Below are 14541 nucleotides of genomic sequence, written 5' to 3'. Positions count from 1 at the left end.
AAACAGAATTTTTAATTATTGGACAGAAAAGCTCCACAAGTAGTAACCGAGAATACTGTCTAACACTTGATGACTGCTCTGTCAAGCCCTCGTCGTCAGTGAGGAACCTGGGTGTGCTCTTTGATACCAATCTTTCATTTGAAAGCCACGTTTCTAGCATCTGTAAAACCGCATTCTATCATCTTAAAAATATATCTAAATTACGGCACATGCTTTCAATGCAAAATGCTGAACAGTTAGTACATGCGTTCATGAGCTCAAGGCTAGATTATTGTAATGCTCTACTGGGTGGTTGCCCTGCTCGCTTAATAAACAAACTCCAGCTAGTCCAAAATGCAGCAGCTAGAGTTCTTACTAGAACCAGGAAGTATGATCATATTAGTCCAGTTCTGTCAACACTGCACTGGCTCCCTATTAAACATCGCATACATTTTAAAATCTTACTTATTACTTACAAAGCACTAAATAGTTTAGCTCCCCGGTACTTAAGCGAGCTCTTAACGCATTATACCCCATCACGTCGATTGCGGTCTCAAAACTCTGGCCAGTTGATAATACCTAGAATATCTAAATCAACTGCAGGCGGTCGATCATTTTCCTATTTAGCTCCTAAATTGTGGAATAGTCTTCCTAGCATTGTTCGGGAAGCAGACACACTCTGTCAGTTTAAATCTAGACTAAAAACACATCTCTTTACTATGGCATACACATAGAACATTTTTAACTTTCATTATTCAATTCAATTGACTGATTGTTAGGCTGCATTAACTAGGTCAGCCGGAACCGGGAACACTTCCCATAACACCTGATGTACTCGTTACATCATAAAAAGAGTGACATCTACGCTAATGTTAGTCTCTCTGTTTATCCCGAGGTTTATCCCGGATCTGGGCCCTGTCCGGATCGGATGGTGGACCTGCCTGGACATGACCAACGCATCCTGGAGTGTCTGCTGAGCCGTGTCAAGTGGTGTCTCCTCCGAATTTGCCTCACTGGCACGACATGCTCAAAACCCGTCTTCGGCGCAATAATTCCGATCTTTCATGTATTCATACTCTTGTGTAATTGACGCCCCATCCTAAATAAATCTGTCTCTTCCGTGATACCCTGAAAACTTTGAATAATCCGATCTAATATGATTTCCGACCTGTAAGGTTGCCAGAATAATAATCTTACACGGTGTGTTAATAGGCCAGAGGAGAACTGGCACCCTGACTGAGTCTGGTTTCTCCCAAGGTTTATTTTTCTCCATCATGCCCCGATGGAGTTTTGGCTCCTTCCCACTGTCGCCTTTGGCTTGGCTTGCTCAGTTGGGGACACTAAAAATATGATCAAAGTTATTCAACTTATTATACAAATAAAATATATGAATTAGGTCTTATTTAATTCTATAAACTAAAATACTGATCTGCCAACATTGTCGCTATATGATAAATTAAAATAAGCTGATAACATCACTGTTTTCTCCAGTACGGCTGTACAGCCAAATCTAATTTTGTCGCAATATTACCCTGTTTGACACTGTGAAGCTGCTTTGACACAATCGTGATTGTAAAAGCGCTATATAAATAAAGTTGATTGATTGATTGATTGATAATATATTGAGAAATATATTTTTGTTGCGTAAGGGCAACTGCAGCTCTTGTGGGGTGTTCCTGGTCTTCAGTGGTCAGTATCTATCAAAAGTAGTCCAAGGAAGGAACAGTGGTGAACCGGTGACAGGGTCATGGGTGGCTAAGGCTCACTGATGCACGTGGGGAGCGAAGGCTGGCCCACGTGGTCTGATCATACGAGCTAACAGCTCAGACAAGCTACTTTAGCTCATATTGCTTAAAAAATGAATCCTGTTTCTGATAGAAAGGTGTCAGAACTTGTTGCGTACGGGGCTGCAGACCAGTCAGAGTACCCATGCTGACCCGTTCACTGCAGAAAATGCCAACAGTGGGCATGTCAGTATCAGAACTGGACCACAGAGCAATGGAAGATGGTGACCTGGTCTGACAAGCTACGTTTTATTTTACGTCACGTGAATGGCCGGGTGTGTGTGCATTGCTTACCTGGGGAGCACATGGCACCAGGATGCACTATGGGAAGAAGGCATGCCAGCAGAGGCAGTGTGTTGCTTTGTCCGATTTGCTCACTCGTTTTTTTTTTTTTATTCACTCCTTCAAATGGGCTATATAAGTGGAGTGATGTAGGAAAAAGTATTTTTCGGTGAGTCGTTGAATCATTCATTCAATAGATTTGTTCCAAACACTAATTTATGGCAGCTTTGGCTTTGTTTGGAACTGTTTTCGTTGGCAAGGCAAAATAGATAATATTGTCAATATTGAGTCTACTTTAATTTAATTCCTTGTGTATCGAATATTATTTTGTAAAGCAATATCACAGTCATGCTGTTGGTCTGAATATAACTGATTGACATCTTATTTAAGCTATGAAATTTTGCTTTTCAAGTAAACTAGGATGTTTAGATATTTTTACTCCACAAAAAATTAAAAATTAAAATAAATAAATAAATAAAAACTAATTAAGGAAATTTTGTTTCTTGTATTTTGTCTCACGGCTTTAATTCTATATTTACTTTCTAAACTAAACCAATGTGTAGCAACATTAAAGGGGGCTGTTATGCTGCTAGGCCCATCTATTTATGATCCTGAAATCATTATAAAAACAAGTCATGATTCTAAGAATCGTTTTCTAAGAGCATATCCTCTGTCGAGCCTAAAATGAGTTTGGTTAAGATGGAGTTGGAAGCCCACATAGTTTTTGTTCTTTATTGAAACAAGATGCACTTGGCCATGCATCTCCAGTTTAGAAATTAAAATAAGGCATGTGTTATTCTCTATTGATGTCCATCCCTAGAGCAGCTCAATATTCCATTTTTATTAGAGTCTGATCTGCATGAATTTTAATTTATATGAGCTGGCTTGTAGGATCAATGTACTTTGCATGCTGTTTGTTCATCAGTTATAGAATTAAGGGAGTCATATGAATGGTTATTATGTTGATTACTCCTAATGTGCCTCATATGATGTCCACAAAGAAGTTTCACATGAGCTAAGAGCTCTCACATACCAAGATATCGATTACCGTATAGGTTGCGCATGGAAATATGTTTTTGGTTCAGTATGTTTGGAATTGTTATAGCTGACATATGGCATCACTTTTCCACCACAAATTTTGTAACGCAAACTGCGTACCACATAAACGAAATGCTAAATATTAAATATGTGAAAGGTTTCATTTTGTTGTTTTGCTTCACTGGCCCATGCAACAGTGGTCCAACTTCATTCTCAAACCTCATTGTGTGAAAGCTCTAATATTCTGTGTTTTAGAGTGGTAATGTTTGGCATAGAGTATACAACAAGCACTTATTATGCCACTGATATGACTTTGAGTATTAATTTGATAAAAGTAGACTACATATTTATTCCATTTCTTTATAGCCTACTTTATATTTAAAAAGTTGAATGGAAAACGTTATAGGAAAATGTAAAAAAAAAAAAAAAATGAGGCATACCTTTTAAAATCAAGGTTGCATTTGCACTGCCTAGACTGGAAAAAACATCCCTGTGCTTCTTGTATGTTTTATTGTACTGTCAAAGTGAAATAACCAGTGAGTGGTGCTAAAAGCGTGTACAGTTTCATCCATGAACATTAATCTGGCAACGTTTTTTTAAGTTAGTAGGCTATCGGTCTTTGTCAAGTGATGTCACGTTTGTGAGACCCGAAGTAGTCTACATTATTGGTGGAGTGTAAGGGATCAATGCTGGGGTGTTATTTTTTTGGTGATAAATATGTTCTTGTTTTCTGATAGGCTGCTAGTAGGTCTCATAACAGAAAGGGTCAACAATTAAAACATTGAGTAAGGTTTTTTAGCCTTCCAACTTTGAAGAAAGGTGTAACGTGTAAGCATTGAGGCGTTGAATGGCCAGAATTTTCCTAGATTAGAATACACTGTTCGGTTCTACATTGATTTACTTTAGTAATGTCGGACAGTTTGTTTTGTGATGATTATTTGTTTTATTTGACCAATGTTTTCAGTTTTATTGTGTTTGGCATTTTTGTGTAATTGATACAATAATGAAAAAAATGTATGAAAAGGGGGCAACTTCGAACATATCTTTGCATCATTACGTCACATTTATATAAAGAAGATGCCCCGGTTAGTAATCATGTATCAAAGGTCACAGATGTTTTTCAAAGAATTTGTCCATGTGTCTTAAGCCTAAGCTTAAAAATAGGTAGGAATATAGGGGGGCCCCTTCAAAGGTCCACTGAAATCAAAATTGAAGTTTTTTAGCTTTTAGTATGACAATGTCAGCCTTAAAGTTATGAATAAGCTGGTGTGTTCCAAAACAATGACAAAATTCACATTTAGGAGATATAAGCATTCAAATCTTCACAAACACAGTCTCTCACTTCCGTTTAAACGAATCACAGATTTTGATGACATCATCGCAGACGTCACCTTCTCGTCAAATCTTCTGACCAATCAAATGCTCTCTAGAATCTAAAGCCCGCCCCCTACACTGCTGAAGCTGCGGCTGAAATCGTCAGTTTTTAACATATTTATTAGTTTCTACATGGTGAACAGCACATAGCACACTATGGGCCCTATCTTGCACTCAGCACAATTGACTTTGTACACCGACACATGTGTCATTCCTATTTTGCACCCGCGCAAAGCGCGCTTTTCCCTCCACAGAAGCACGTCGCTAAATTAGTGAATGAACTTGCGCTCCCTGGGCGGTTCAGCGCAAAAAAGGAGGCGTGTTCCGGCTCAAACAATCCCTGGTGCTATTTTGCTGTTCCATTTAACAATTGCGCCACTGACCAGAAAAAACCTAGTCTAAAGTCAGTGGTTTATGCTATTTATGCTATTTTAAGGGCGCATGCTTGACCATAATGTATAGCGTGCACAACGCGCATACACTTTGCTCAATCTACACAGATGCAACAGTTATTTTTGCAAATCATAAATTGCCCTCTGCTGGCGTCAGGTCCTGAGTAGAGGCAGATCCACCTCCCAATACATGGCGTGCCCGATTGATGCTGGCAAGCTTGGACTTTCCCCGTCTTCTGATGTCATAGCGCTTGCGGCACTGGTGCGACGTCCTGGGGATGCCAGCTGATGAAACAATTGTGGCTATTTCCTCACACACCTGTTTAACCGACGTTTCTCCCATCCCCATACAACACAACTTTTCTGTCTTTCACTGCTCTTACAAGAACATCAGTCTCCTCGTCTGTGAACCGCTCCTGGCGTGCTCTTGGTAAACACGCCATAATAATAGCAATCCATAACGGAACTTGCGCACCTGCTTTTAAATGGAATGTTGGATGACGCTCTAAATTGGTTTATTCACGTTACGCCCAAACCACACCTATGAATAATGAAGCTACTTCAGACCAACCCATTTTAGATTTGCGCCGGGCGCAAGAGCCATTTATCCCGCCGGGAAAATAGAAACAGCGCCGAGTCCCGCCCACAAAGTTACTTGCGCTTCGCGCTTTGACACTTGCATTTCAAATCGTTAAAATAGGGCCCTATATATGTGATAGGAAACAATTCAGTGTAATTATGTTTTCAGTTGAGGGGAATGAAGTCTATTTTCACGTTAGATTCACACACTGCAGTAGCGCACACACATAGTCTAGACCAGAGCCATGGTTAGACACGAGAGCGCAGCGCGGATCATATGCGTGAGTCGGCGCAGACAACAAACATATCGGACCCATTTGAATTCTGCACAGAATGCTATATTTTAAAAGCGATATGGAGGAGATTATGATGATAAACGGTTAGAGGAAACTGGCTTTACCAAACAGAAAGGCTCTAGTCAAACTGACATGGTGTGTGTATTAACGAAACGCTATTGGCTGTTTCAAAAAGGGGAGGAGCTGCTAACAGCTGGAGCCGTTTCAGGGGAAATCACGTCAACACATTGAATAATGCGGCACGTTTCAAGGCACTTCAGTGGGCCTTTAAGAGATGCACGCTCGCTATTGAACTGCCGGTATTTTGTGTGTGTGTGCGCCAAAGTGTGCCACCATTCACACAAAGAGTGTGAGAAACACTGACTCAGGAGCGCTCTTGTTCAGAAAAGTAGCCTGCGGATTCGTTTTAGCAGATTGTAATGTATTTATAGTTCAATAAAACACATGTACTGTAAGTGGTGATGATGGTGTTAATGATTTACCTGAGCGAGAGTGAGCTTCAGTGCATCGCGCTCGGACTGCAGAGAATGTGCTCAGTGAAAAAAACACACTTTTCTTTCGACCTGGAGTCTAATAAAAGTTAAGCAGAAAATATGGTAGCTTATGTAGGCTATAACTGCACTTGTTTCAGAGTAATGCTATTGTTAACCCTTTTCTTTCCCTATTAAAGGTGCATTATGTAGTATTTTTGCAGTAAAGTTTCGTAAAACAAATTGGGCCTGTGTTATATATTTTGTTCAGTTGAGTACTTACAATATCCCAAATGTTTCCAACTATTTGTAAATTGTGAGAAAATTGCTATTTTAAATAAGGACCGGGACGTTTCAGCATAGCGTTTGAGGGAGTCACCTGTCAATCAAGTCATATCTGCGCAACCCTCGGTTTTATTCTGCAGAAGCGCTTTTCTCTTAGCAGTGTGAACATGTCACAGCAGCGCCGAGCGAACACACATATGAAATAATGTCATAACATAATTTTAAACACACTTAAATGTATCTAATATGATAAACAGAGCTGCTTTAATAATCATGACCGGAAAAAGCTGAAGTGCAGGCACCCGGCGACTGTGTCCCGTCCCGTCATAATAAAAGTCCCAGTACTCGTGAGCCGTGTGTTTGTATAACAATCGCTCCAGCTGCCGTTTTCAGCTCCACAACACTCGGTCCTGCTCTGCTTTACACTACAGTAACGTTAATAACCGCATCCATGAACATGATTTCTTCCCGTGTCCTATTTTCCACCGGCTGTGAGGTGAAGACCACATGTCCCAAGATACTGCGCTCAAACTTGGCGTTATCAAACTACGCCTTTGTTTTGAATAGGTGCCCTCTAGTGGACGGAAAGTTGCATAGTGCACCTTTAATGTTTGGCTTTACGTTTATGCCTATCTCAATTTCTCCAACTACGGGCCACAGATTAAACAGAAAATTTGTGCTGCGTTAATCGCGCGTTAATAAAATGAGTGCCGAGATACTGCGCTTACACTTGGTGTCATCAAACTACGCCTTTGTTTTGAATAGGCGCCCTCTAGTGGAAGGAAAGTTGCATAATGCACCTTTAATGTTTGGCTTTACGTTTTCGTCTATCTCAATTTCTCTAACTACGGGCCACAGATCAAAAAGAAAATGCGCGCTGCGTTAACTGCGCGTTAATAAAATGAGTGCCATTAATTTTGACAACCCAATATATATATATATATATATATATATATATATATATATATATATATATATATATATATATATATATATATATATAATTATTTTTTTACAGCCCATTCAGGTGAAAGTGTTTGAGATAGTAACATGTCAACTAACTCTTGTTAGAGTATTAGTTGATTAGGCTGTCTGCTTAATATCCACTTTTTTATGCTCCCAACAGACATTCTACTGACTAAAAGCTAGTTTGCATGTCAACTTGCTCTAATAACCCTAACAGTGCACTAATACTCAACTAATGCTCTAAGGAGAGTTATGTAGGTGAAACATTATTTATAGTCAATGGAATGTCTAAAAGGGACCCTCAAAATAAAGTGTAATCAAAGTTACTGGTGTTTATATAGCCACTGGTCATTTCAGCTGGAAACTGCAGTGAATTTCTTATGTATGTTTAGCAAAAATGTAGTACTAGTGACACTGAGTGATTTAGCCGCTGAGGGAGTGTCAGAGCACAAACGCTGGAGGAGTCCGATTACATTGACAGTCATGGATGAGCTCATGATGAGAGCTGAGGTAAACGTGACCACGCTTGTGGCATAGATTCACAGCGCATGTTCAGTCTGGCGTGTTTTCAGTTCATGCCTTTGGAAGCTTAACTTTCATAGGAATTATTTTGAAATAAAAATTTAAAATGCATTTTATTTCTGGAAAAATTCCTCCGATGACGCAAATATCATCAATTTGTGTCATCTAAGGAATTTTTGGCCAGAGGCTAAAGACTACAGACAGCAAAGGGAGCCTTGTTTTCAACCCGAGCATGGGGGATGGGAGATCTCAGCTAGCAGCTGCAGCCTCAGGCATTCACGTAAATGGTGTGACCGGTGGAGCAAAGTAAGTGTTTCAACTTCTCAAATTAATTCCTATGAAAGTTAAGCTTCCAAAGGCATGAACTAAAACGCGCCAGACTGAACACCCGCTGAGAATCTATGCTGTGAGTGTGGTCACGTTTACCTCAGCTCTCATCACGAGAGCTCATTCAGCTTATTAGGAATATATGTAATCTGACTCCTGCAGCTTGTGCGCTGTGTGACACTCCCTCAGCGGCTAAATCACATATTGAACAGACACTTTCAGTTTTTAATTGTAGTGTCTGTTCTCTAACTGAACTGATTTTATGAAAATGAATGCGGTCGCAGTGGGAAAGTGATCAGTGATTCAGTAATCTAGTAGTGGTGGCATTGGGAATGGCCTCGTAGGGCAGCGAAGCATTCTGGGAATTGTTGTCTTTCATCCCCATGAGAAAAAATAAATTTTCTGTCTTTTCTCAATCTAGAAAACACCAAATTAAAAAATAATTTCACATTTCTACTACATTAATGACCCAGTTTAAATACAGATTCATCTTCCCATTGCTGAAGTACCCCTTTTAAAATTTAATGGGGAGGAGGAGGGAAGTGAATGACGTCTCGGGTCACTAAAGACCCGAGGTATGCTTTTAAGGGTTAACACTGGTGCATAGTACGTGTGAAATAAGAGATATTTAGAAGTTAAGGTTCTTGCACCGAACGCATTTCTGTAACATAAGGGAGCCATTAAAGGCTTGTCAGCACATACGTGCATGTGAAAGTATAAGCTAGTCTTGGACACTGAGGCACAGTGAAACCAAATTCCTTTTCTAAATAGGAAATACAATAACAATGGCATAGCTCTGAAAGGAGACGTGACCTATGGAACGGAGACGGTTGAGTGACGGTTTGGCAGCGATGTGACACTGGTGGTTTTCTAAAAAATCCATGATCAGAGTCCGGGCAGACACTTGCGTTCACTTGTATTTTATCAGGAGTGAAAACGGCAAGATATCAGGAATTACTCAAGTTCGTATCACACGTAAGAGCTCTTTGGAGACTCCTGAAGCCTCTGGGATGAGATGAGTGTCTACACATTGTAGAGTAAATGTTGATACAGAGCTGATGGATGGAGCGGGGAAATGAAATAAATTACAACCAGAACATGTATTCATTTGTCAGGGGAAAAGCAGAGTGTTCCTCAGGATGAAACTATTTATCCATGGAGACTGTTGATATTGCTTTACTCGCACTCCTGCACTTTTTAAACAACAACTGCAAAAGTATTGTTTTATTTTTTTAAACTTCTGGTCTGCAGTGGCCAAATTCTGAAACCTTAAAAACCTGCTCAAATCTGCTCAAAAATCACATAGCCTACTCTGTACTTATTTTGAATAGGTAATTATATGAAGTGTATGAAAGTAAGGTGTTCATTTGGATCTCACTTTCTGTTTTTCATCTTTTCTTTTTCTACAGGTGAAGCTGGCATGTCCTAACATGCACCAGCAACTATTAAAAAGCTTCATTATACAACCACATCTGTTGGTATAATGTGTCAGGCAGAATAAAGCACACAAGAGTTATGAACACAAGAGATGAGTACAGTCCAATTTACTCCCAAACATGGGTTGAAACAACCCAGCATTTTTTAGTAGCTCTCAAACCATTCGATGTAACAAAGCTCTACATCAATACAAAATGCCTTTACATAATCTAGTTTATGGTGGAATGTTGATTTCAGTGCTCAACTTGATTTATACATCACTCTGAAAATGTTATGTACCTGCCAGAACTGCACCATCCTAATGCAAAAAAACAAAACAAAAAAAAACATTAATGTCAATTCAAATATGTTCTCAGAGACTATATCCAGCAGTGATTTTATCTGTGGAAGATTTGGTAGAAACCAGGTAAAGTTAATCACTTTCAGATAATGTCATAGTGTTGAAATATCATATTATGGATTGGTGCACAGTATCTATAAATCTCAACAGGTTACATTAAAAGATGGGAACAAAGATTTATTTACCATTAAATTGGATCTTGTGCTGTTGTATAATATCAGCAGGTATGAATTATTATTTAAAAAAATGTGGAGCTGTTAAAAATGCTATGCAGCTGCATTTCCAAATAAAATGTATATAGCTACAACCATGAAAGAACAATGTAACAATATTGATTTTCTATGAATATTTATCGACCCTGATGGAGTTACACTGCAAAATAATGCTTTTCTTACTTAGTATTTTTGTCTTGTTTCTAGTCCAAACATCTAAAAATTCTTAAAACAATAAGTATTTACTAGACAAGCAAAAGTAATTTTTACTTGTCCAGTAAATGTTTCTTAAGGTAAGAATTTTTAGACATTTTGACTAGAAACAAGACAAAATACTAAGTGAGAAAAGCAATTTTTGCAGTGTAACTAGTTATCTACACATAGGTCTCTGTGAGTGATCTAATAATCTAAGATAAAATATAGAAAATAGACAGGATATATCATAATTTATTAAGCATTCTAAATACACAATGTGAAAATATGGAACAACTATTAGAATATCAAAGACACAACAGAATTGATCTTCCGGGCAATGTGTTATTGTTGCTTTAGAGGCAGCATCAAACTTTGAGGATGATTTTCTGCAGCAAAGACCAGAAAACTCAGGAAAGGGGGAAAAAAAGCTATAGAAAAAACGCAGGAGGACAACATGCTGTGATCTAGACAAGCACTTGGACCTTCCAGGACGGTGACACAAACAGACAGCAATTTTAAGGTTTCAGAAGTTTAGTGTCCTGGCGTGCCCCAGGCAAACCCAGAGTCCAGTCCAATTGCGCATCTGTAAAACGTCTCTTCTGAGACTGATGGGCTGGAGAGCAAACAACTCCAAAGTCAAAACATCTTGCGATGCTATAAACTTCAGGTAATAATTTAGACTCTGATAAACTGCTTCATCAGTTATTAAACATGGCTTTTTTTTGCTCACCAGTCACTGTGGCTAGTGATTTTCCAAAGTTAGCCACTTTTGACAAGCCACAATTTTGACATCAATACCATAGGGAAAACTGCCGTATGGATATTTTTATTGTTATTGCATAGTTTGGCAGCAGGTATATTAGGCTGCTGTCACTTTAAGACTTGACGCACAGCTCCATTTACCTGAATACCTTTAATTAAAGTTGTCATGAACTGGCTTTTGAATTTTTTTAAACTGTTGTCTGAGGTCAACTAATGTTGTTCGCACACGGGTTTTGAAGCTCTCTCCTGAACGCTGGGTTTTGATGGGCGTGCTGCAATGGAGACTTGGAAGTAAACGCCCACGGCTAGGATTGCATAAGATTTGCATATTTAATGAGCTTCAGCTCCTCTGTCAGTTCAGGTCACATAAGGGAGGGATTGTTTTGAAAGTGACAACAGGAATGATTCTCTCGCTCGTAAACATCTTTAACAAACAAACACAATGATTTATTTCTCATGCACCCGCAATTGATTGGAATATTATTTTCTGTTACTTGGCCCGCAGTTGTTAGCTACACTGCATTATTATGCTGTTGGAAATGTATGAAGGTGGTGGGTGATGGCCTAATGGGTGGGTGATAGAAGTACACATGACTCTTTTGTGTGGGCCACTTCTGCAGTTTGCAGGTTGCTGAAGGTTATAGCTGCCTGCTGGAGACATGTCCTCTTCGCCCATACATCCTGTCACCTGTACAGCATCCAGCCACCACTGCAGCAGTTTAAACCATTTGTTTAATGTGACATAATTTCTGTTAAATATTTAGTTTCTTTGCCGATATGTATTAAATGAACACTTAAAAACATAAAAAAAACTTTTTTAACATGCAGATATACATTCTCTCTCTCTCTCTCTCTCTCTCTCTCTCTCTCTCTCTCTCTCTCTCTCTCTCTCTCTCTCTCTCTCTCTCTCTCTCTATATTTATATATATATATATATTCTATATTCTAATTCTGTAAAAAAAATCACTCATTTATACATTTTTTTGTTACTTTAGGGACATTCATTTAAAATGTAAAATTAATTTACTATTGAAATACTGTAATCTGAGCGTTAACATTTTGTATACGTGAAAACCTCTAACACACGGTTTCACAATATTGTTATATGAGACATGTATTTTGGAATGTTTTTAAATTAAAATTAAACAAAGATAACCCACTTGACAGACTCACCGTTTCTTTGCACAAACAAAACAATGGCTGCGTTCTAATCGGCAAAATTAATGCTTTCAGAGGGCACTTCGAAGGGAGAATAATCGCGAAGGCCACGCTTCTATATAGCTTCAAACTGAATTTGTAATAATAATAAAAAGGCAATTTTTGTGATAAACTTAAACCACAACTTTAAGTCTTTTAAATCACTCAAAGTGGATGGTGAAATCTTCTAAAGAAATAGGGCACAGGGTCGATAACTCTGAATAGAACACAGCCCAGGTGCGGCGCAATCAATGACGTCGACACAGCAAAATAATGACGAACTATGACTCTAACCACAGGTGGAGAGCTGTCGTTCCAACGACACAAATTTGCGATGCAGTTTGCGAATGTTCGTTAGAACTATGGTTTCGGGAAACACCGAATCGTTGAACTACGTTGGTAACAACGGAACTTGCAAACGATTCTTTTGGGAAACGCACCCCTGAGCGGTATACAAATCTTGGTATTTGGGGCACTTTTTGTGTTTCTTTGCCTCTTCTTGATCGCTTCCTGTTCTCCTGAGTTGTAAGTCGCTTTGGATAAAAGCGTCTGGTAAATGCATAAATGTAAATGTAAATATCAAAAGCTCAAGGAAAAGTTGATTTCTCAATTGATCACCCCTTTAAAACATAACTGACGGATGTAAATACTTGCCAAGACCGGAATTTTGACATTATTTTGTGTGTGTTTGACTGTTTAAGTGCAATAAGCAGCAAAAAAGACCTAAATTTAGGACTGTGAGGCGGCTTTACGTGCACGCACTTTGGGAGTGTGAACAAAATCTGTGGTAATAAGTCAAATTATGAGAGTAATTTGCGTACTCTGAAAAATTTTAACTAGAGCAAATGAAACAAGTGAGTGAGGGGAGGCAGGTTTGTGTGTCAATTCACTGTAGAGATCATGAGAGAGCGAGAAAGCACAGCTATCGGAAAATCTATATTTTTGATTACGCTTAAAGGGATAATTCACCCAAAAATTAAAATTAGCCCATGATTTACTCACCCTCTGTATGACATTCTTCTTTTAGACAAATAAAAGTTGTGTTATATTAAAGGGTCGTGAAACCCCCTCTTTCAGCTCAAATCCACCTTGTAATCTTTTTGAAAAATGCTACTTAAATGGGCGTGGATGCCGGTGAGAAGAGGGGAGGGGGTGGGTGTGGCAGAGCAAGGCAGGGGGAGAAAGAGTGGGGCGAGCAACTGTCATCTGTCAGTGCAGTGCAACGTGCCCCATGCCAAATCTCAACAAAAATATGTGGTTAAACGTAACGAAATGCAGGATTTTTAAAGCTGGCAAAATTAAAGTCCAATAAAATACACTGACAACCTACTGTTTGACCTTTAAAAGTAACCGAATGCCTTGCTACATATATTAGATTTATCGGAATTGTTTAAAATATAGAAATGCACATACACAATTATTATTGTCATTATATATATATATATATATATATATATATATATATATATATATATATATATATATATATATATATATATTGATATATATATATATATATATATATATATATATATATATATATATATATATATATATATATTATATATATAATTATGTTTGTATACACGGTATAAATGCATATTTAAAAAATAAATAAAAAAATAGCTGAAAAAAACAGCCGTTCCGTAGCCTACATAATGGCCGAGTTCTAACTTACGCGCGTCCCAGATTGAACACCCATAATAAAGATGGACAGCGACAGAGAAGTCTACAGTGATAGCAGTACAGAGGGCTCTGCTGAGGTGGAGCTCCTCGTGACCCTAGGGGAAGATACTTCAGATAGCGGTGCAGGTCCTCAGTCCTATCAATTTGAACCATTAGCTCATGCCGTGATTGTGGAGGAAATGCTTGTTACACACAAACACAGCTTTGAGGTAGGCTATCGCTAGTTGATGGCCAACCAACCGCTCGAAGCCAGAGACTAGCCCTGGCAGCATATCGCTGGGTGAAAAACATAAAAATGTACTAGATTCCCTAGCCTGACAAGCCAGACCCATACTCAAAAACTATATTTCGGACCCAAGTGCGGGAAACAATGCCGAAATCACATGATTTTTGGCAGATCCATCAAAGGTTGCGTGCT

The sequence above is a fragment of the Pseudorasbora parva genome, chromosome 9 (assembly GCF_024679245.1).
Source record: "Pseudorasbora parva isolate DD20220531a chromosome 9, ASM2467924v1, whole genome shotgun sequence".
NCBI classification, from domain to species: domain Eukaryota; kingdom Metazoa; phylum Chordata; class Actinopteri; order Cypriniformes; family Gobionidae; genus Pseudorasbora; species Pseudorasbora parva.
This window is presented reverse-complemented; position numbering follows the sequence as displayed.